Source organism: Ursus maritimus, unplaced genomic scaffold (assembly GCF_017311325.1).
Source record: "Ursus maritimus isolate PB19 unplaced genomic scaffold, ASM1731132v1 scaffold_7, whole genome shotgun sequence".
Classification (NCBI taxonomy): domain Eukaryota; kingdom Metazoa; phylum Chordata; class Mammalia; order Carnivora; family Ursidae; genus Ursus; species Ursus maritimus.
In genome coordinates, this window is record NW_024426885.1 from 62,505,591 (window position 1) to 62,529,023 (window position 23,433).

The window sequence follows — 23,433 nt, forward strand, 5'->3', positions numbered from 1 at the left end:
TGATTAGGCTGTTGAAATGATGAATCAAGGAGCACTGCAGGATTTTTCACAGTCTCTCTGAACAATGCCCCATATCACATTTACACTGACAGGCTGTATTTTTATACTTGACATGTGAGAGGAACATGGAAAATAACACACTGACAGCGCCTTAGATACCAGTCATACATCTTCCTAACACAGATTGATGGGTGGAAAAGAATATTATTTAGTGAGCCCTTCTTAAGCTCTCCAAGGAAAATATATAGATCCACTAGTGGATTGACTTGAAACTCATATTAACATTCCTTACGAGCAAGAAACAGAAAAACAACCACCATCTATTTCTGCACTAGCAAACAGATCAGAAAAATTAGCAGAAACCAATCCTGTACCTGTACATTTCTCACTGGTGGGTCATGCTTTGCTCCTCCCCAGTCTAGCAATCTGAGTTGGTAGAATTTCTCCATCGAGGCACATTGGTCTTTCCAATTTCAAACCAAAGGTGAAAGATAAGCTGGTAGAGAAATTGAAGCCACAGCTTTAGCTGCTCAGGGAACCAACCTGAAACAGAAAAAAAGAAAAAACTGAGAAGGAGTAGCCCAGACTAACCACATGCCTATGGAGAGACCTAAAGAACCATGTGGGATTGTGGCTGCCATATATTAGGAGACATAGAATAACAGAAGGGAAAGAAAAAAAACATGACCCTTATAGTGGATGCTGTAATCTCCCTCCAGGAAGGCAGGATTTATTCCCACAGTTGCTGGGAATGCTGCTCGTGACCACTGTCTCAGCCGCCAGCCCTCTTCAGGAAGTCCCTCTGCTAAAGAGAGCTGTCTCACCAAACAGTATGCTGTCTCATGGAGCCGCCCACATCCAGTGACTGGTCAATACAGAAGTATAAGGGCCTAGCCTCTGATCCCCAAAAGGAACAACTATGAAAGACTGTCCCAGCTTCAGAGCCCCATGAGTTAGCTAAGACCTGCGTTGAGACTCCATCACAGTCTAAACTCAACCTATGCCCAATTCTGCTTCCTTCCATTTGCTTATGCAGGTGTCAATACCATAAGCATTTCATAATTCTCTGCACACTGATCTCCATCTCAGAGTCTGTTTCCAGGAATACCCAATACCCCCTTCATTTCCCACTTCCACAATGTACCATGTAGCTTAAATATCCCAATGAATAAAATCCTATGATACTTTCAGAAATGTGTATGTATAATCAACCAAATCATTTTGAAACCCAAGTCACAGTCATCCCAATTCTCAAGATGGAAAATAAAAACAGAGAAAGACAAGCACCATCTTTGGAATGACTCTAAGTTCCAAGCTCTCTCCTCAGTCTAACATGGGCTTTTTGTTTCTTTGGTTTTCATTATATGCATCAACTGAGGCAAAAGCAGGTAAAGAAGACCATCTAGGATTTCTAGTACCAAAACAGAAATAGGTGAAAGAAATCTTTTTCCTGTTCTAGTTGATACTAAAAGTCATAGGGATGCCTGAGTGGTTTGGTCAGTTGATCATCCAAGTTTTGATTTCAGCTCAGATCATGATTTCAGGGTCATGAAGTCAAGCCCAGTGTCAGACTCTGGACTCAGCATGTAGTCAGCCTGAGATTCTCTCTCTTCCTTTACCTCTGCCCTTCCCTCCCCACCTCCCACCCACCTCTCTCAAATAAATAAATAAAATCTTTAAAAAGCCAAGAACCTGGGATCTTGACCACTGATTCTTAGGATCACAGACTACCTGGCACTCTTGTTTCTGATGGCAAACAATGGGGTATGAAGACTTTCAACTAGCAGTTTATTGATTTTGGAGAGGAAGCAAAGGGAACCAGAGACGTATTTAGAATCTCACAGTAAGTTTTTAGCATTCTGCTCTAATTAAGAGTACCAAATCATTGGCTGCCTGTGGCTTTATCTACTTACCCTAGTTTTTTCCTCTCTGCTCTCCATTTGCTTCCTTTGCTTCTGCTTCCTCCTCTTTGGTTCCTATTCCCATTTCCTCTCCTTCCCACTTCACTGGACTTTTTTTATTGACTGGAGCTTCAATAGTGGTTGCATCACACATATATTACTTTTTCCACAGTAAAGCCCTGAATTGGAATGGAGAAAGAAGAACTTTTCGTCTCTGTGTGCAAATGTGATTCAAATATGGTGAACTAATTTATTCTGTAAAACTTAATTAAAACCAATAAAAAAAAAAAAAAGGAGACAGCTCTGGAGGGAGCAGTAACTCCCTTGGCAGGGCCTGGGTGAGATGCATTCAGTTGGGACTTTTTAAATCTTAGCATTTGATTTGGCCCATGATTTTCAGAGGACTTGGTTTGGTTTTATATGCTACTAAAATGCTTTTAAGTATTTAATGGTTTACTCCAATTGGGGAAAGTTTTGTTAGGTTTTCGCTAAAGTTTCCCACAGGAAAGCCTTGGTTTTTTATTTGTGACTGGAATATTTTGTGGCTTTAGAAATTACCAGGAAAATAAAAAAAAAATGCTACTTTTGAAGTTTTCCAGATGCACAGAAGTATATTTCCATATATCTTACATCACATCCCTCATTTTGAAGTGATTTTGTCTGAAAGTATGAATAAACAAGGTCAGAGTGGAACTCGGAGGAATAGTGACTTCATGCTGAGATCTCCATTACACTTTAAGATTCTTTATTGTAGAACTCTGTCTTAAACACTATTTCGATGCTTCACACCAAACAGAGAAACAGAGTACACACTGATGGATGGACGGATGGATGGACGGACGGATGGAAGGAAGGAAGGAAGGAAGGAAGGAAGGAAGGAAGGAAGGAAAGAAGACCTAAATAAATCAATCCATGAATCCTAAATTGTTGGGATACATTTGCCTATATTCTTCCTGCTGGAAGTGGAGTTAAAGGGAGAGGTTGTAACTGCTCCCTAGCTGTACTTAAGAGAAGAGGAAGACTACTAAGCAAGGAATCTCAGTGAAATCTCATACCCAGCACCAAATTTTGTCAAGGTAGTTAGTAAATATTGGATAAATTGAATTTTCACCCCATTTTGATCAAAGTTTGCCTCAAGGACACTGCAAGAGAAGTGCCAATGGTGATTATTTCCAGTATTTTATTATGAAAATTTCCAACATATAGCAAAGTTTGAATAATTTTTCATGGAATACCCTTATACCTATGACCTGGTTTCTACCATTAACATCCCACTCTACTTGATGTATCACATAACTCTCTACCTACCCATCAACTCATATTATCCAACAACTCATATTTTTTTTGGCTGGGTACAGTATATTTTATTGATGGTACATGACAATGTAGGGCTCCCCAAATCCCTCCCCTTCTTAAGAGGGTCTGGGATGGAAACTGTGTAGAGGTTGGGAGATTCTTAGTGTCTTGGGGAATAAGTTGGGGCAAGGACTCCCCAGGAGCTGAGGAATTCTCTCTTCCTCTTTCTCTTGCTGAGGTTGGTGGTCCAGGGAACTCTTACTCCTTAGAGGCCATGTGGACTATAAGGTCCACTACCCAGGTGCTGTAGCCAAATTCATGGTCATACCAGGAAATGAGCTTGACAAAGTGGTCACAGAGAGAAAAACCAGCTGCAGCATTAAAAGTGGAAGAGCAGATGTCATTGTTAAAGTTGTAGGAGACAACCTGGTCCTCAGCGTAGCCCAGGGTACCCTTGAGAGGACCCTCTGATGCCTTCTTCATCTTATTGTATTTGGCAGTTTTCTCCAGGCAGCAGGTCAGATCCACGACTGACATGTTGGGGGTAGGGACACAGAAGGCTATGCCAGTGAGCCTCCCATTCAGCTCAGGGATGATCTTGCTATAGCCTTGGTGGCTCCAGTAGAAGCAGGGATGATATTTTGGCTAACCCCTTGGGCCATCATGCCACAACTTCCCAGAGAGGCCATCCATATCTTCTGGGCGGCGGTACATGGCATAGACTGCAGTCATGGGTCCCTCCATGATGCCAAAGTTGTCATGGATGACCTTGGCCAGAGGGGCCAAGCAGTTGGCAGGACAGGAGGCATTGCTGACAATCTTGGGGGAATTGTCATACTTATGGTTCACAACCATCACAAACAAGGAGGCGTCAGAAGTTGACAGAGATAGTGGCCCTCTTGGCCCCATCCTTCAAGTGAGCCCCAACCTTTTCCATGGTAGTGAAGACTCCAGTGGGTTCCACAACATACTCAGCATCAGCATCATCCCATTTGATGTTGGCAGAATCTCGTTCCTGGAAGATAGAGATAGGTTTTCCATTGATGACAAGTTTCCTGTTCTCAGCCTTGACAGTGCCATTGAATTTGCTGTGGTGGAATCATACTGGAACATATAGACCAGGGAGTTGAGGTAAATGAAGGGGTCATTCATAGTGACAATACCCACTTTGCCAGAGTTACAATCAGCCCTGGTGACCAGGTGACCAAAACGACCAGACTGGTTTACTCCAACCTTCACCATCACGTCTCGAGGATGTGCCTGGCACTGCACTAGAAGTTGTTGCTATCTGTGGAACAGAGAGGAGCGGAAAGCTAACTCATATTATTTTTTATGCATTTCAAATTGAGTTGCAGGCATTTGTATCTTTCTCCATAAATACTTTGGCATACATATCATTAGAATTCAGTATTTGTTTCAAGTCTTTTCCTTTGAAATAAAATGATCATTCTAAATTTTGACAATTGCAAACACCTGTGTAACACAAATCCTTCTCAAGATTAGCACCCCCCCCCCAGAAAATTTAGCAGTGGAGACTTGAGAGTCTTTGAAATAATTTCTTTACCTCTTTACCCAGAAAGAGACTGTTTGAGAATAACTTAAAGAGCTTAAAATTTCATAGGAAATGTCCACCCTCATAAACTGCTTCAGATCTCACACCATTAAAGAGTTGCTTTCCTCTATTTGTTTTAGCAAAATCCAAAATCTACATGCATAGTTGATGGCAAGGGAGAGATTTATGTGTATGTACAACATTAGCTGAAGGTCCAGTGAGTTGGCAAACAGGCAGGAGAGAATAAAGCAAAATTAGGATCCTATTTTCTTACTTGGATTTAAAAATAATAATGTATACAAATAAATGTGTCAGAATAACAGGTATGTTTTGGGTCTTAATACATGTAAGTATGTTTTCTTTGCACCGGATTTTCTTGGGACATCACCTTTATGGGGGGGGGGGAACCCAACCAAGAAGCCCTCTGTGAAGCTGTACGTGTTGCCAAGTTGAATCCAGTGCCAAGCTAAATCCCTACCACATGGTACGTATAAGTTGAAGCTCTTCCAAATGCAGAGCTCCTTCTTAAGTAGCTGTGTTGACTAATTACTTTCATCAGGATAATTGCACCTAAGAAAAGGGTACAATTATTTCTGCCGAGTAGAATGTTGACATCGTTTAATGAAGAATTAATGCATGTGGTGACAAACTATGTATTTAGAGAGGAAATAAAGCACTTACCAACAATCTGTTTCCAAGAAAGAATTTGTAAGCATGCCTGGTATGCTCTTAAGTATTCAGAATGAAGCTAATAGGCATTTCCACAGCACACAAGACTCAGCCTCTTTCTAAGCGCGTGCATGCCAGTGAATTGACATCCACCAGGCCCTAGTGGGTTCTACATCATGGTTGAAAGTCAGAGCTGCAGTTCAGTTGGGCTAAGGTAGTACCCACTCACATCACCACACCTTCCCAGTCACTGTTCCACACAAATAGTAAGCCTACATCTTCCTTCTTTGTGGGAGTGGCAAATGTATAAAACTGTAATTCAGAAGGATTATAGTTAAAACCTCCAAAGTATTGACTGGGGCCGAGAATAGTCACTGATGAACAAGAGCCCTAAAATTTATTCTTTCATATATTCACTGAAGACATACTGATCAATCAACTATTGTATGGAAGGTCCTATGCTAATTGCTATATAATAAACCAAAAGGAACCTACATTCCAGAGGCTTGTAACTACAAAAAGATCATTCAATCATTCATTCAACATATCTCTACTGGGAACTGTGGTGAACTTTGTGATCCACTGCCCAAATCCCCCTCTAAGACTCAGGTACCCATTTCTCCAGCTGCCAGGAGCACAGACTGCTAATAGTTCACAACTGAGATCCTCCCCAGGAATTACTCTAGGCTCAAAGAATACACATCCCCCTTCCTGGAGGCATCTGCTTCCAGTGACTGGTGGTGCTGGAGTACAAAGGCTCTTGACTCAATCGGGACAACTGTGAAGAACATCACAGCTCCAGATCTCAATGTAGAACCAACTGAGGCCTCTCCTGCAATTACATCACAATTCAATTTCTCCCTTTGCCAGTGCAGCAACTCTCACTCATCACAGGTGTTGTTACTAAAAGCACTATTCAATTAACCTCCTGCATGTAAATCTCACAGTCACAGTCACCTGAGGAAAACAACCTAGGACAGTCACTGCCAAATATGATTCTTCCTAGAATCCATAAAATGGAATTTACAAGCTGGATAACCTAGCTCCAAAATGAGAATCCCATCACTAGTATGCAGTTATGGTGCAACTATTAAAAAAAGTCCCACCAATGGAGAACTGAGATAGACATGAAAGCCTGAGAGTAAAATACTACCAACATGAGGTGGTAGAGACCCTAAAGGCCTCCACAGTAATATAAAAAAGACTCTCATCTCCTGCAACCAGAGTGTCTTTTACAGTACAGGCAGGGTTCCAGTTGGGAAGGAGTGGGACATGGAGACTTGAGATGGGAACATATTGGTCAATGCACCAGAAAATCTTGAATCTTTGGGTACATTTAGACTCTCCTGAATCCTCTAGTTATTCAAAAGTGGTCCACTCCTCTCTCTTTAAAGGCTTGCACTCCCCATCCCACCTTTGCTTGAAGATGATACAGAAGCTTTTGTACTTGCAAAATAACACACATCTTATGATGATCTGCCCCACCTTTTCTCCTGGTCACCAGATCATGGAGAAAGTTACAACAATCCATCTGGGGTAGTTCTGGGCCTGCTATAGTAAGTTAAAAACTATATGTCAAAGAAGCTACACTACCTAGGCAACACTTCTCAGCAGGAGCCAGGAGAGTTTACATGGGATTGCATCCTGAGTATGATGTATCAAGAAGAACAGAATGTGAAGTTGGAAAGAGATGAGTTTATCAATATGCGAGCAGTCTCCTGTGATCCAAGATTTATACAACATCAAGGACCCCAGGAGACAGTGCTAATATGCTGCTAGGATGGTTCTTGGAAGTTTGGACAAAGCAATAGCCCACACCTAATGAAGTAGAAATGGGACAGATGGCAAAGACAGTAATCAAAATATTCAGAGAAGTGAGGCTGCTGGATTAGATATAATACACGAAGCCAGAAAACCCAACCATCTACAAGGTTCTAAGAAAAGGCCTAGAGGACAATCCACTTACGAATGTGTTAAGTAATGTGCCAGTAAGAGGGGCACTAGCATCAGAAAGCTCAGTGACAGCTGTCTCTGGTTGTCCAGGGCAATAAGAGATCCTGCTAAAGAACTAGGTTCCCTGATAAAAATGGACGTGAGAGGACCTCCAAGTAAAAGAATCCAGGTAACTGAACCCACTGAAAAGAAACCACTTAACTGAAAAAAGCAAGGTGAACACAATTATCATAATAAATAGTAAGGTCAAAGTAGTAATCAAGGAAGCTGACCTATAAAGAACCATGGAGATGTTTAATAGAACACAGCACTCCAAATGTCATGATAAATGGGCAGCATTTGAAAGTTCCTCAAGCTGTACAATGAAAAGAAATTAAGGATGAATGACCAAGAGGCTGGAGGTGGATACCTCAATAAAAATTCACAAATTTGTCCAATATCCAGACCTGAGCCTTTCTCAGACCTAGAATACACTGACTGATGGAAATGTCATGTCCCCAGGAAAAAGACTTCCATGACACCATGAAAAGTTACTTGGTAATGATTCTTACATAAGGGACCTCTGTCCATTTACAAATTAATTTACACTTGAGAAAAAGAAATATCCAAATATTTGGATGAAAATTGTAGGACAGAGTCCAAATTAACATTTATATCAAAGCATCATAATGGACCTCTGTTTTAGTGGGGCTAATATGGGTACATGCAATAAATGGAGCTCTGCCCCACACTCTGCTTACTATGGGTCCACTGGGGTCCACGGACCTACACTATCATCATTTCCCTAGTCTCTGAGTGTATATTTGGAATAAATATACTTGGTAGTTGTTAGGACTTAGCTTTTTTTTTTTTTTTTTAGATTTTTTAATTATTTATTTGACAGAGAGAGAGACAGCCAGCGAGAGAGGGAACACAAGTAGGAGAAGAGGGAGAGGAGGAAGCAGGCTCCCAGCAGGGAGCCCGATGCAGGGGCTCGATCCCAGGACACAGGGATCGCACCTTGAGCCAAAGGCAGACGCTTAATGACTGAGCCACCCAGGCATCCCTAGGACCTAGCTTTTTTAGTCTGTAGGTTAAGAGCTATTATAGTGGGAAAAACCAAATAGGAGACTAAGAAATTGCCTCCTCATTCCCCTCTCAGGCCAAGATTGTATGCTGGGACATCCTCTTCAAAGTGAACGAAAAATTATAGCATCTCATAACCCCCACCACTATGAAGGACAGCATATTCCATACTTCGAAATACTGCTTCCACCCATTTACTGAGAGACATAGAAGACTTAGAGCTTTGAATGGATCCCAGAGCAGGAAAGAGATCCGCAACAGGTCCAAGGTACAGTACAAACAGCCCTTCCACTTGGGGCATCAGACCTAACTGACCTTATGATATTAGAGGTATCTGTGTTGACAACAAATATGTAGAGTTTATGGTGAGCTCTAATAGGAGAATGATAATATAGACTTCTAGGTCTATTATTTGTAGCAAGGCTTATTCTATCTACTGCAGAGATTCCTAGGCCACTTAAAAAGAGTTCCCTCATATGCTACTCATTCCTAGCTGAAATGGGATATCAGATCATGGAACACCAAATGATCATGTGGCCAGAGCTTAAGAAACTGGATTTCCAGACCCACCAAGGCCTAAGACTCAGCAGCAATTCTTCATAAGATGGAAGAGTTACTATTGGTATCAGGCATGAGAAAGTCTAGAAGGCCCAAGTAAGCTACATGGGCATGTGGCCAGACTCCCATGCCACCCTCCAGTATTTTGTTAGTACCCCTCCCTCCAACAATTTATACACATGGCCCCATGGTAGGGCTGGGGAGGGAATAGAGGATGGCATATGACTTGGTGATAAAGAAGGAAAAAGGCCAAATGGGTTCTATTTGAAGATACAACACAAGCTGCCCTGTACTTCTCACCTCCTCTCCTAAATGATGATCTAGGAAACTATCTTGGAACTGTGGTACCAGATGCCAGATGCCTCCTGGTGTTTAAACTTGGTTGCTACCTGATAAAATAATTAGTTGCATCACTTCTTTTTTTCATTCATTCAATAGCTACTTATTGAGCCCATACCCTGTACTATTCTGGCTATGAGGATTACAGCAATAAGTAAAACAGATAAAAATATCTTCCTTCAAAAACTGAGTAGCTACATGCAAAACAATGAATCTGGACCACTTTCTTATAGCACACACAAATATAAACTCAAAATGGATTAAGGACTTAAATGTAAGGTCTGAAACCATAAAACTTCTAAAAAAAAAAACATGAGCAGTAAACTCTTGGACACTGGCCTTAGCAGTATTTTTCTGGATCCCAGAACCAGGGTCCCCTGGCTCCCAAGGCAAAGGGAACAAAAACAAAAATAAACAATTGGAACTACATCAAACTAAAAACCTTTTGCACAGGGAAGGCAACCATCAACAAAATGGAAAGGTAACCTACTGAATGGGAGAGATATTTGCAAGTGATAAATCCAATAAGGGGCTAATATCCAAAATATATAAAGAACTTATGCAACTCAACATCAAAAAAACCCCACAAATAATCCAGTTAAAAATAGGCAGAGGACCTGAATAGACATTTTCCCAAAGAAGACATAGAGATAGCCAACGAACACATGAAAAGGTGCTCAACATCACTCAACATCATGGAAACGCAAATCAAAACCACAATGAGATATCACCTCACACCAGTAAGAATAGTTAGAATCAAAAAGCAAGAACAAGTGTTGGCAAGGATGTGGAGAAAAGGAAAACTTTGTGTATTGTTGGTGGGAATGCAAATTGATGCAGCCATTATGGAAAACAGTATGCGGGTTCCTAAAAATTTAAAAATAGAAATACCTTATGATCCAGTAATTCCACTACTGGGTACTTACCAAAAGGAAATAAAAACACTAATTTGAAAAGATATATGCATCCTTATGTTTACTGCAGCATTATTTACCACAACCAAGATACAGAATCAACTGAAGTGTCCCTATAGATGAATGGATAAAGAAGATGTACTATGTATCTATGATGGAATATTATTCAGCCACAAAAAAAGAATGAAATAATGCCATTCACAACGACATGGATGGACGTAGAGGGTATTACGCTAAATGAAATAAGTCAGACAGAGAAAAACAAATGCCATATGATTTTACTTACATGTGGAATCTAAAAAACAAAACAAAAGAAAAAGCAAACAAAAAATAGAAACAGATTCATAAACATAGAGAACAAACTGGTGGTTGCCGGAGGGAAGACGGGTGAAGGAAAGGGTAAAATAAGTAAAGGGGATTAAGAAGCTTCCAGTTATAAGATAAATAAGCCATGAGAATGAAAAGTACAGCTTAGGAAATATAGCCAAACAAATGTCTACTCACATTTCAGTGTAGGGTACATAAAACACAAACAAGTAGAGGATACGGTATGTAAGGTGATAATTTCTATGGAGAAAAATGGAGGAGTTAGAGGGATTGGAGGTGTCTGGTTTGTACACAGAGGTCCAGTTTCGAATAAGATAGTTTGGAAAGTTCTCCATGAGAAGTTTTAACTTTTGAGCAAAGGACTGAAGCACTTATCTTTGGTATTCACATTCTAAGTAGAAAAAAAATCAAATGCAAAGGACCAGAGTCAGTGGGCATCCCTGAAATGTTCAAACAGCAAAAAGGCAAGTAGGGCCACAATCTAGTGAGGAAGGAGAAGTTGTTGGAGGTGAGCTCAGAAAGTAATGAGCTCCCAGATTTTGTGAGTTTAGAGGCCATTGTGAGGACTTGGAATTCTGCTCTTAGTGAAATGGGGAGACATTGGAGGAATTTGAACAGAGGATAGACATGATCTTACATATGAAAATAATTTATCTCGTCTCTGTGTTGAAGATAGACTGTTGGTGGGATAATAATGGGAGCCTCAAGAATTGCCATATCCCAGGAAGGAGATGATGATGGCTTATACCAAGATGATAATGAAGAAAGTGATAAGAAGTTGTACGAATTTGGATTTTTCAGGTCAAATATAATTTGCAAACAGATTAAAGGTAGGGTGAGGGAAACAGACAAGGCCTAATGTTTGGGGCCTGAACCAAAGTGAATGGCCTTTCCGTTATTTGAGAAGGAGAAAACTGAGGGAAAAGTAACTTGGAGAAGAAAAATGAGGAATTGGAATCTCTATTTATTAGATACCAAGTGGAGATGTTAAAACTCAACCAGTCTGGAGTATGTATTTGGCTGAGGTATGTATTCAAGGATCATTAGCGTGCAGATGGTATTTAAAGCCATGAGGTAGATGAGACCCCTAAGGGAGTACAAGTAGGGAGAAAAGCAAAGGAGCTCAAGCAATGAGCCTTGGGATCACTCTACCATTAAGACTGCGGAAATCGGGAGTAATCTGTAGAAAAAGCTGAAAAGGAGCAGCCAGTAAGTGAGGAAAACCAACAGTGTGTGGTGTCCTGCAAGCCAAAATATTTCTAGAAGGATGGAATGATCACATGTGTCAAATGGTTCTGATAAATCAAGTATAACATGAAGACCAACAACTGATCTTTAGAATTCCCAATGTGAAAGACATTGGCCTTGATAAGAGAAGTGTCTTTATCATTCTTCATCAATAGTCAGATCAGGAATACACACGAAGTGCATCTCCCTTCCTCATTAGTTCCAACTCAGCAATCTAGCTTTCATAGCCTTTGTAAAGATGAAAAATCATCTTTCTTTCTATCCTTTCCGTTTTCTATTTCCCTATCCACCTCTCTCTTCTCCTTTCACTCTACATTTTGCATCTCTATAAATAGAAAAATAATATAATGGTTCAAAATCTTCTAAAAATGCCAAGGAAACAAGTACCATTCACCTCTAAATTTCTAAGTTTCTCAACGTTTTCCTTCAGAATACTGACAACTGTCAACATCCACTTACTACCTTTGCTTATCCACAGGAAACAGGTTTCAGGATAAAACATGCAACATGTAACCCTTTTTTCTGTAATCTAGCAAGTAATTGCAAATTCTATTTCCACTATGTTTTCATTTCAAATGCACTATATGTTAAATAAACACTAATGGCCTTTCCTGGACTTTTTGGGAGCAAGCACCATATCTTCTGTTCCATGTGCCCTCCTTCTCATGTGCCTTGCATAGGGATTTGCATTTGGTAGGACTTCAGTTAATATTTGTAAAACTGAATTAATATTTTTCCTGTGGCTAAATGGGTTTAGTTCCAGAAAACTTACCTACAACTGAATTTTAGAACATACACTACTTACAAGATAGGGATATGATGTATGTGCCAAACCTTGCCTCATAAAGCAACAGGAGTGGTGGTAAGGGGACAAGCATACATAATGTCTCCAAATCAGGGGTTAAAAATCAAATGAAGGAGGACATAAGTGGGCCAGATGAGGACCTAAGGAAAAAACCAACATGTGCAATCTAAGGGGGAGTTGCCACTCCGTGCCAAGTAATCATAGCCATCCAAGAACACAAGGCTAGTGCTGTTGGGTCCTCCTATTTTTTTTTTATTATGTTATGTTAGTCACAATACAGTACATCATTAGTTTTTGATGTAGTGCTCCATGATTCATTGTTTGCGTATAACACCCAGTGCTCATTGCAATACATGCCCTCCTTAATACCCATCACTGGGCTAACCCATCCCTGCAGCCCCTTCCTCTCTGAAACCCTCAGTTTGTTTCCTGGAGTCCATAGTCTCTCATGGTTTGATTTAGAAATTCAAGTGATATCTCATTTTTAAAATGTTGGCTATGAATCCTATCTTCTTAAATGGGAGTGGAGAGGGGTCAAAAGCAACATAAGTGTTCATCAAAGGCCTTTCTACAGATTTGTCACCTCTGCCCTAAAGAAGCATGAAGACTTCTGAGGAAAGGAACTAGTTTTATAGCTCAGCTTGCTGCCTGTCACCCAACTAAATGTGACCCTAGGACATTTTATAGATGATGGGAAGATAGAATTGCAACCATCCTTTTAAAAGATTTAGATTAAGGAGGCTACATTAAGTTCCATAAATTACATCATTCAGTAGGAACTACACCCCATACAGATACCAAGTACTTCCCCTAATGACATAACCATTCAGACTGCCTGAGATGTCCCCAGTAGGCGACCTACACGCATGTTCCATTATTACCTCATAAATACTCAGCATTGTGGAAGGCTGTCCTATTTTTAGGTCTTTCATAGATTATTCATGAAGAGTTGTAGACCGTCTGTGAAATTTCACTAACCTTTCCTCAATTCTCCCAAAGCAGTGATTTCCTTTTGGTGTACCTCTGTCTTCTGGAAACTGTTTCCTTCCTGTTCTGTTTCATTTAGCTGGAATCATCCTGGATGAATAATAGGCTGGTATCTTCAAAATACCAGTGTGTGTGTGTGTGTGTGTGTGTGTGTGTGTGTGTGTGTGTGTGTGCATGTTGCAGCCATCACTGTGGGGCTGGAAACTGGTTTTAAAACTTGTCCTAAAAAGCTGGGTCATAAACTCAAATGTAATTATTTATCTTCCTCTTAAACAAGAGAAAAGCTTTTTTAAAGCTCTCTAATGTGTTTATTGGCTTTGCCCTGATGGAAGTAATTTGAACATATCCCTAAAGCATTCGCCCCATTTCAGGCAGAACATGGTTCTGAGATTGGGCACAAGCCTAAGTACAGCATGGTTTGGTGCTAAACTATATTGACAAGGAAGAAGGTCTGTTACTCCCTACTGTTCCAAGGAATAATGTAATATTGAGACACATTCTACTCTCCTCTAACATTTTCCTTTCACAGGTCCTAACCCGTCTTCTCAAACTAACCCTAATACCTTTTTCCTGGGGGGGAGCAGAGGACAACCCATTTTGGGGTTTGTTGTTTTTTTTTAATTTTCCAGCATATGTAAACAAATGAGCCAGAGTAAAGAAAACTTTGGTGGGGGATCCTCTGGCCTCTGTGGGGCATCAGGCAGCTCTCCAGCTCTCAGTGGTTGTTCTAATCCTAACCTCCAAATGGCTGGAGGATTCCTTTTAGATTTTCAGGTTGCTTTCACATAAATGATATTATCCAATGTTTCTGACTGTCCCGTAGGTTTGGGGAACAGAAGAGGCACTGATTACACTCCCTTAACAGGTAAAAAAAAAATGTTGAAGACCAAAGTTAAATGGTGGTGGAAGGAGAACCAGAAATAGTTCTCCCTAATCACCCCATAGATCTCCTTTGCTATTTGTGGCCACCTTTCCTAGACCAATCCAGCTGAAAAAAGTCAGCGTATTCCAGCTTGGAGACTTGTTCTTTTCTCTACCTGGAAGGTTCTTCACATGGAGGGCTGTCTTTGCATCATTCAACATCAACTCAGATGCCACTGTGCAAAGAGGCCTTTCCTGATCATTCTGTCTAATGTAACTCCCACTTCTCTGCCAGTCACTCAATCACAAGATATTTTCCTCTTGATAGCACTGAAATTATCTTCTCTATTTACTTTTTAACCACAGGTGTATGTTTTCTATCTTCACTTATACTAGAAGGTATGTACCATGAAACCCAAGAGGATGTCATATTCATTCCTGGGTCTCCAAAACTTAAAATAGTGCATGGCACTTTGAAAGTATTCAATAAATATTTGCTAAATAAACGACTTCCCAATAACTTGATTTACTGTACACTTGAATCAGTAAAAAAAAAAAAAAGTCACTAAATGGGAAAAATGTTATATGAGAAATCAGAAGATGGGATCTAGTAGGAGTCCCCAGTGTTTAAAAGTGGCCATGGCCTGACATATTGGTTCCTATATGGCAGCATATGGTTGAAACAACCTAGACCACCTGCGTCATTACTTGTACTTCCCCTTTGAACTCTCATGTCTCATCAACCAATTCTCTTCCTAAATTAAGCACATTACCCTTTCCTCACAGTGAAAAATTCTAGTGATGCCCATTCTTAACCATAGAGAAAAGAGAAAATAGCTTTACCAAAATCATTGGCTCAAATATTACACACTTAACTAGCTCATGAGATAACATATTTCCTTAATTCCTAAATCTCAGAGTCCTGATCCTAGCTGACTGTAGAAAGCCCCATACTTTTTCCAGGTGTCCTTGTCCACATGTCTCTAGGAATGTCCAGGAAAACTTTGTATGACTCTCCTATCTATCCTACCTGTGGCTCACTAATGCAGCCAGCCAGCTGGCCTCATGCTACTGTTTTGTTCCTCCACAGATTTCCCCTTATCATCTTGAAATCATTTTCTGTATGACTGCTGTTGCCTAACGCTGAGACATTTTGCCTCTACTTTGGTAACAGACCTTTCCTTCAGGTCTCCATGACAGTGGAGACCAAGATGTAGCTCTTAGCATGTGCTGGAGACAGGAGAGAGCAGACAAGAATAGTAACAATAAAGAACTTAAAGACAATATAAGTTGTGGCTACTCTCAGAATTCACAAAGTCTTTCTCTGGAACCTTCATTGATTTCTTCTCTTTACAATTTCCTTCTTTTTGCTTACTTTGGGTTTGCTTTATTCTTTTTCTACCTTCTTCAAGTGGAAGCTTAAATAATCAATTTTAGACCTCTTTTCCAATATAAGCTTTTAAAGACATAAATTTCCCTTTAAGCAGTGTTTTAACTGCATCTCACTAATTTTGATATGCTGCATTTTCATTCAGTTAAAAATATCTTCTAATTTCCCTTGTGATTTCTTCCTCTATAAGTTAATTAGAAATGTGTAGCTTCATTTTCCAGTATTTGGGGATTTTCCAGATATCTTTTTTGTTATTTGTATCTAGTTTAATTTCAAAATCTTTTAAGTTAGTTGACATTTATTCTATGGCCCAGAATAGAGTCTATTTCTTGTTGAATGTTCAATATGCACTTTCAAAGAACACACATTCTCCTGTAGCTGGGTGAAGTGTTCCATGTGTTTTCCATATATTCAATTAGGTAAAGTTAGCTGATAGCATTAAATAACTTTCTGTCCAATTGTTCTAATAAGAAGGGAGTTTTGAAATCTCCTACTATTATTTTAGATTTGTGAATTTATTCCTTCCAGTTCTATCACTTTTTACTCCATGGATTTTGTATATTTGTTATTAGGTCCACACATACTTAGGATTATTTAGCTTTCCTCATAAATGCATTTGTTCATTATTAAAAATTCCTCTTTATCTCTTATGATTCTTTGTTCTGAAGTTATCTTTGTCTAATAATATAGTTAATTTATATCTTATACTACTTGCATGCTGTATCTTTTTATGTTCTTTCACTTTTAACCAATCTCTTGTTTTTAAAAATTTTATTTATTTATCTGAGAAAGACAGAGCATGAGCGAGAGGGGCAGAGGGAGAGGGAGAAGCAGACTCCCCACTGAGCAAGGAGCCCAATGCCAGGCTCTAGCCCAGGACCCCGAGGTCATGACCTGAGCCAAAGGCAGATGTTAACCCACTGAGCCACCCAGGCGCCCCTTAACCAATATCCTTTTATATAGTGAAGGTGTTTCTTATAGACAGCATACTTTAGGGTCTAACTTTTATCCAGTTTGACAATGTCTGCCTTTAAATTGGAGTTTTCGGAACATTTAGGTTGAATGTAACTATCAATAGGTTTGGTATAAATCTACCATGTTCCTATTTGTTTTGCATTTATCCCTTCTGTTCCTTGTATATTTTCCCCTTTTTTTCTGCCTTCTTTCAGGTTGGGTGGGTTTTATGACTTTACCTCCATATTTGTTAATTACCTCCACATTTTATTTTTATGTTTTAGGCTGGCTGGCTCTATAGTTTACAAATGCAACTTTAACTCATCACAGTCCACCTTCAAATATCATACTACTTCACATATAATGTAAAAACCTTATAGCAGTATATATTTAAATGCCCATTGAATACTCCATGCTATTGTTGTAAATCATTTTACTTCAACAAAAATTATAAATCCCACAATACATTGTTGTTAATTTAGCTTTAAACAGTAAGTTCCCATTAAAAATTTTTGAAACAATGGGAATAAAAGTCGTATGTATATTCATGTATTTACTACTTTCAACATTTTCATTCTTTTGTATAGATCCAAAGTTTATCTGGTATATTATTTTAGCCTGAAGAACATACTTTAACATTTCTTACAGTGAAGGTCTTCTGGCAATAAATATGCTAAGCTTTGGTGTTTCTGGAAAGGTCTTTATTTTACCTTCATTTATGAAGAACAGTTTTAGTGAATATAAAATTCTACACTGACACTATTTAATTTCAGCACTTTAAAGATGTTGTACAACTGCTCTCTGGGTTACTTCATTTCTCACAAAAAGTCGGTGATATTTCTTATTGTTACTCCCTTTATATAATGTGTCTCTCTTCTCTGGATGCTTTTAAGATTTCTCTGTCACTGCAATTCTCTATCTTTGCAATTTAGTTATGATGTGCCTTGAGGTGTGTGTATGTGTGTGTTTCCTGAGTGGTGTCTATTTACCTTCTTGAATCTGTGAGTTGATAAGTTGCATCAAATATAGAGCATTTTTGTCATTATTTCTTCAAAATATTTTCGTTCTTTCCCTCTCTTCTCTCCTTCTGAGACTCTAGTTATAGTTTTGTTAGACGACTTGCTGGCCCATCGGTTCTGAAGCTCTGTTTACTGCTTTTATCCTTCTTTTTTTCTGTGCTTCCCTTTGGCTAATGCCTGTTGCTACACCTTCACATTCATTGATCATTTCTTCTGCAGTACTTAATATAGTGGTAATACCTTCCAGTGAATTTTCATTTCACATGTTTTTCACCACTAAAAGCCCTATTGGTTTCTCCTTTATATCTTTCTTTCATCATCTGGCCATGCCCCATGTTTTCTCTAACTACTTGAGCATATCGGGCACATTTATAGTGAGTGTTTTAATGTCCTTGTCTGGTAATTTCAGCATTTCTGTCATTTTTGTGTCTATCAGTTTTTACTGATTTTTTTCTCATTTGGATTTTTTTTTTCTTTCCTCCCCCACAAACATGGAAGAAACATAAGCTCTTGGAAAATACAGAATACACTGCTGAAGGAGTTCTGTTGAGTTTCATCAGTAATCTTCTCAGCCACCTCTTTTCCAGTCAGGATGTGTAAGACCAACTTAGCCTTTACCAAGATACCATTGCTGATGATCTCAAGGAGTCAGCAGTTCCAATATGGGTCTCCTCCTCAGCAGAGATGGCAGAGAGGCCTGGTAATATTATGGACTTACTGCTAAACTTGGAGCTAAGGTATCCAAAACTCAGATTAAAGTTGAGATAAATTGATGAGAGGCTTTGTCCAATTCACTTAAGAAGAAAATCACTTCTAGGGGCGCCTGGGTGGCTCAAGCGTTAAGCATCTGCCTTCAGTTCAGGTCATGATCCCAGGGTCCTGGGATTGAGCCCTGCATCGGGCTCCCTGCTCGGCGGGAAGCCTGCTTCTCCCTCTCCCACTCCCTTTGCTTGTGTTCCCTCTCTCACTGTCTGTCTCTGTCAAATAAATAAATAAAATCTTCAAAAAAAATGAAGAAGAAGAAGAAGAAGAAAGTCACTTCTAAAGCCCATCTAACAAACTGATCTTTTAATGGAATCAAAACACAATGCCAAACAAAAATAAAAATAAACAAAATAAATACAAACTAAATTTGAAAAAATTTAGTTTTTAAAAAAATATAAGTAGAAAAAATGAGGAAAAGAAAAGAAAAAATGAGAAAATGAAGAGTGAATGAAAAAGAAAAATTAACAACAAACAAATACAATACATTTTAAAAATCCACAATGACAAGGAAGGAAGCTAAATTTGGTCAAAGTCCCTCAAGTCACTGAAAACCATCTTCTTGGACTGGAAGGATCAAAACCCAGATCAAAAGATTAAAATCATATTAAGCATCTTTTCTGACCACAACAGTGTGAAACTAGAAATCAATTACAAGAAAAAAAATCTGGAAAGAACACAAATATATGGAGGCCAAGTAATATGTTACTAAACAATGAATGGATTAACTGAGATATCAAAGAGGAAATTACAAATATATGGAAACAAATGAAAATGAAAATAAAATAGTCCAAAATCTTTGGGACACAGCAAAAGGAGTTCTAAGAGGGAAATTTATAACAATATACACCTACCTCAAGAAATGAGAAAAATCTTAAACAAACACCATAAACTTACATCTAAAAAGGCTAGAAAAAGAATAAAGCCCAAGGCTAGCAGAAGGAAGACAATAATAAAGATTAAAGCAGAAATAAATAAAATAGAAAATAAAAAGCAATTTAAAAGGTCAGTGACACCAGAGAAATAACAACTGATGCCACAGAAATAGAAAGTATTATAAGAGAATATTATAAAAAATCTTACGCCAATAAATTGAACAACCTAGGAGAAATGGACAAATTCCTAGAGACATATAATCTTTCAAAACTGAAACACGAAGAAATAGAAAGTTTGAACAGACCAATTACTAGCGATGAAATTGAATCAGTAAACAAGAAACTCCCAACAATAGTATCAGGCTGAGATGCCTTCACAGGTTAATTCTACCAAATATTTAAAAAAGAGTTCATACCTAGTCTTCTCAAGCTATTCCAAAAAATAGAAGAGGAAGGAAAACTTCCAAATTCATTCTATCAGGTTATCATTACCCTGATTCTAAAACCAGAAAAAGATACTAAAAACAGGGGCGCCTGGGTGGCTTAGTTGGTTAAGCATCTGCTTTCAGTTCAGGTCAGGATCTCAGGGTCCTGGAATAGAGCCCCACATCTGGCTCCCTTCTCAGCAGGGAGCCTGCTTCTCCCTTTCCCCTGCCTCCGCTCATGCTCTCTCTTGCTATCTCTCAAATAATAAATAAAATCCTTTAAAAAAAAAAAAGGAAATAGAAAAGAAAAGCAGAGAAAAAGTTACAGAAAACAACAACAACAAAACTACAGGCCAGTATCTCTGAATATAGATGCAAAATCCTCAACAAAATATTAGCAAATTAAATTCAATTACACATTAAAAAATCATTCACCACAATCAAGGAGGATTTTTTTCAGGGATGCAAGTGTGGTTCAGTATTTGCAAATCAGCCAGTGTGATAAATCACATTATCAAAAGATATGATCATCTCAATAGATGCATAAAAAGCATTTGACAAAACACAACCTCCATTCATGATAAAAACCCTGGACACGTGGGTTTAGAGGGAACATACTTCAACATAATAAAGACCATATATGAAAAACCCACAGCAAACATCATACTCAATGGTGAAAAACTGAAAGTTTTTCTTCTAAGATCAGGAACAAAATAAGAATGCACATTCTCCCCACTTTTATTCAACACAGTACTGGAAGTCTTAGCTGCAGCAATCAGACGAGAAAAATAAATAAATAAAATAAATAAATAAATAAATAAATAGCCTCCAAATTGGTAAAGAACTAGAACTATCATTATTTATAGATGACATAATACCATATATAGAAAACCCTAAAGACTCTACCAAAAAATAGTATAACTGATAAATAAATTCAGTAAAGTTGCAAGATACAGGGCGCCTGGGTGGCTCAGTCAGTTAAGCATCTGCCTTCAACTCAGGTCATGATCTCAGTGAGCCCTGCCTTGGGCTCCCCGCTCAGCAGGGAATCTGCTTCTCTCTCTCCCTCTGTTCCTCCTCCACTCGTGCTCTCTCTCTCTCTAATAAATAAAATCTTTTTTTCAAAAAGTTGCAAGATGCAACAAATGGGCAGAGGACCTCAATGGGCATTTTTCCAAAGACATACAAATGGCCAACAGACACATGAAAAGGTATGCAATATCTCTCATCATCAGGGAAATGCAAAACCACAATGAGATCACCTTACACCTGTTAAAATTAATATACAGAAATCTGTATACAAATTAATATACAGAAATCTGTATATAAAATTAATATACAGAAATCTGTTGCATTTCTATACATTAAAAACGAAGTAGCAGAATGAAAAATTAAGAAAAACAATCCCATTTATAATCGCACCAAAACTAATAAAATACCTAGGAATAAACTTAAGAAAGGAAGTGAAAGATTTGTACTCTCAAAATTATAAAACACTGGTGAAAGAAATGGAAGATGACCCAAACAAATAAAAAGTTATTTCATGTTTGTGCACTGGAAGAAAAATACTGCTAAAATGTTCATACAACCCAAAGCAAGCTACAGAGTCAATGCACTCTCTATCAAAATACCAAGAGCATTTATACAGAACTAGAACAAACTATGAAAATCTTGAACTACAAAAGACCCCGAATAGCCACAGCAATCCTAAGAAAGAACAACAAAGCTGGAGGTATCACAATCCCAGATTTCAAGATACACTACAAAGCTGTAGTAATCAAAACAGCATAGTACTAGCATAAAAATATACACATAGATCAATGGAATAAAACAGATCCTAGAAATAAACCCATGCTTATATAGTCAATTAATTTTGACAAAGGAAGCAAGAATATACAATGGGGAAAAGACAGTCTCTTCAATAAATGACACTGAGCACTGAGTTACATAGAATTGTTGAACTGATATATTGTATTCCTGAAACTATATATACTGTTGTTAATTTTACTTCAATAAAACTGGTCACAGCTGGGAATAAGTCATAGAATTGTGCTCACTTTTTGGCCATACAAACCCTTCACTCTTATAAAAATTATTGAGGACTCAAAAGAACTTTGTTCTTTGTGGGAAATGGCTATTGATATTTAACTATTAGAAATAAAAACCTATACGATGCTTCCGTAGCCTTTTCATTTCTAATATGAAAAGTTGCAAGAATTTTGGGATTTTAAGAACTCGTAATGTCTACAATTTCAATTACAAATTCAATTCCTTTTTCTTTAAACTCTGAATAATTGGTATCAAAATGATACCACAACTTAATCGGCATCATGGTGCTATACAAAAATGTTCTGTTGCATAAGACACAATAAGGTACATCATTACTCTCTATAAAGCTGAGTGCAACCTAACTTTCACCATATATTCATAATTTACAGCTTTGCCTAGCTTTCTCTGGAGTAGATTCCTCCCTTCTTACACTCCTACCTCAGGCCTCTGCACTAGCTCCCAATTCTGCCCAGGTTTCTTTCCTCAGAGATCCACAAAACTCCTCCCCCCACCTCCTTCAACCTTGGTTGAAATGTCACTTTCTTAAGTGCTCTTTCTATTTGGTCTTGCAACACTCCCTGCACAACGTATTCACTACCCCTATCCATTGCTTTCCATTAAAAAAAAAATGTATTATAAGAATTTTTCAAATATACTCAAAATTAGATAGAGTAGTATAAAGACCCTTCCCCACATATTTATCATCCAACAAGGATTATCAAATTTTTGTAATCTGATTTTATCTTATCCACAAATACTTCAGTTTACATCTTTATATGACAAATACTTTCATTTTTTTAGAAACACAGCCACAATGCCATCATCAAATCCGGTGATGGGTATTAAGGAGGGCACATATTGCATGGGGAACTGGGTGTTGTACGCAAATAATGAATCATGGAACGCTACATCAAAAACTGAAGGTGCACTGCATAGTGACTAACATAACATAATAAAATTATTATAAAAATTAAAAAATCTAACAAAATTAACAATAGCGTATATTATCAGTCCATTTTCTAATTTCCCACTTGTCTTAGAGGTGTCTTGGAACAGCTGGTATCTTTGAATAAAGGCCCAAACAAAGTATACACAGAACAATATCACCATTCAAAATACGACATATTTTACTTATTTATTTACTTTTGTTTCTCTGTTTTTCCCATTGAATGTCAACTCCACAAGATCAGTATCAATTATATTTCCTTTTTCACTTTTTTTAGTGGCTGATGTTGAATTTGCAGTGTACAACTACTCCAAGTTCTCTTTCAAATATTCCATGTGTAGTATAATTACCTTATTACAGAGTACATCTAATTCCTCTTTCATAACATCGCTGTCACTCACTTCACTTATCTATAATCACTGAACATATTGTTGCTATCATTATTTTGAACTAACCATTATTTGTTAGGTCAATTAAAAATAAGAAAAATATAAGATTTTATTTTACTTTTTTTTTTCCTTTTCTAACATTTTTCCTT

General features: G+C 38.2%; 1 pseudogene; it reads right to left on the reverse strand.

Moving 5' to 3' along the window:
* Positions 1-3,416: 3,416 nt before the first annotated feature.
* Positions 3,417-4,463, reverse strand: LOC103667744 (annotated as a pseudogene).
* Positions 4,464-23,433: the final 18,970 nt, after the last annotated feature.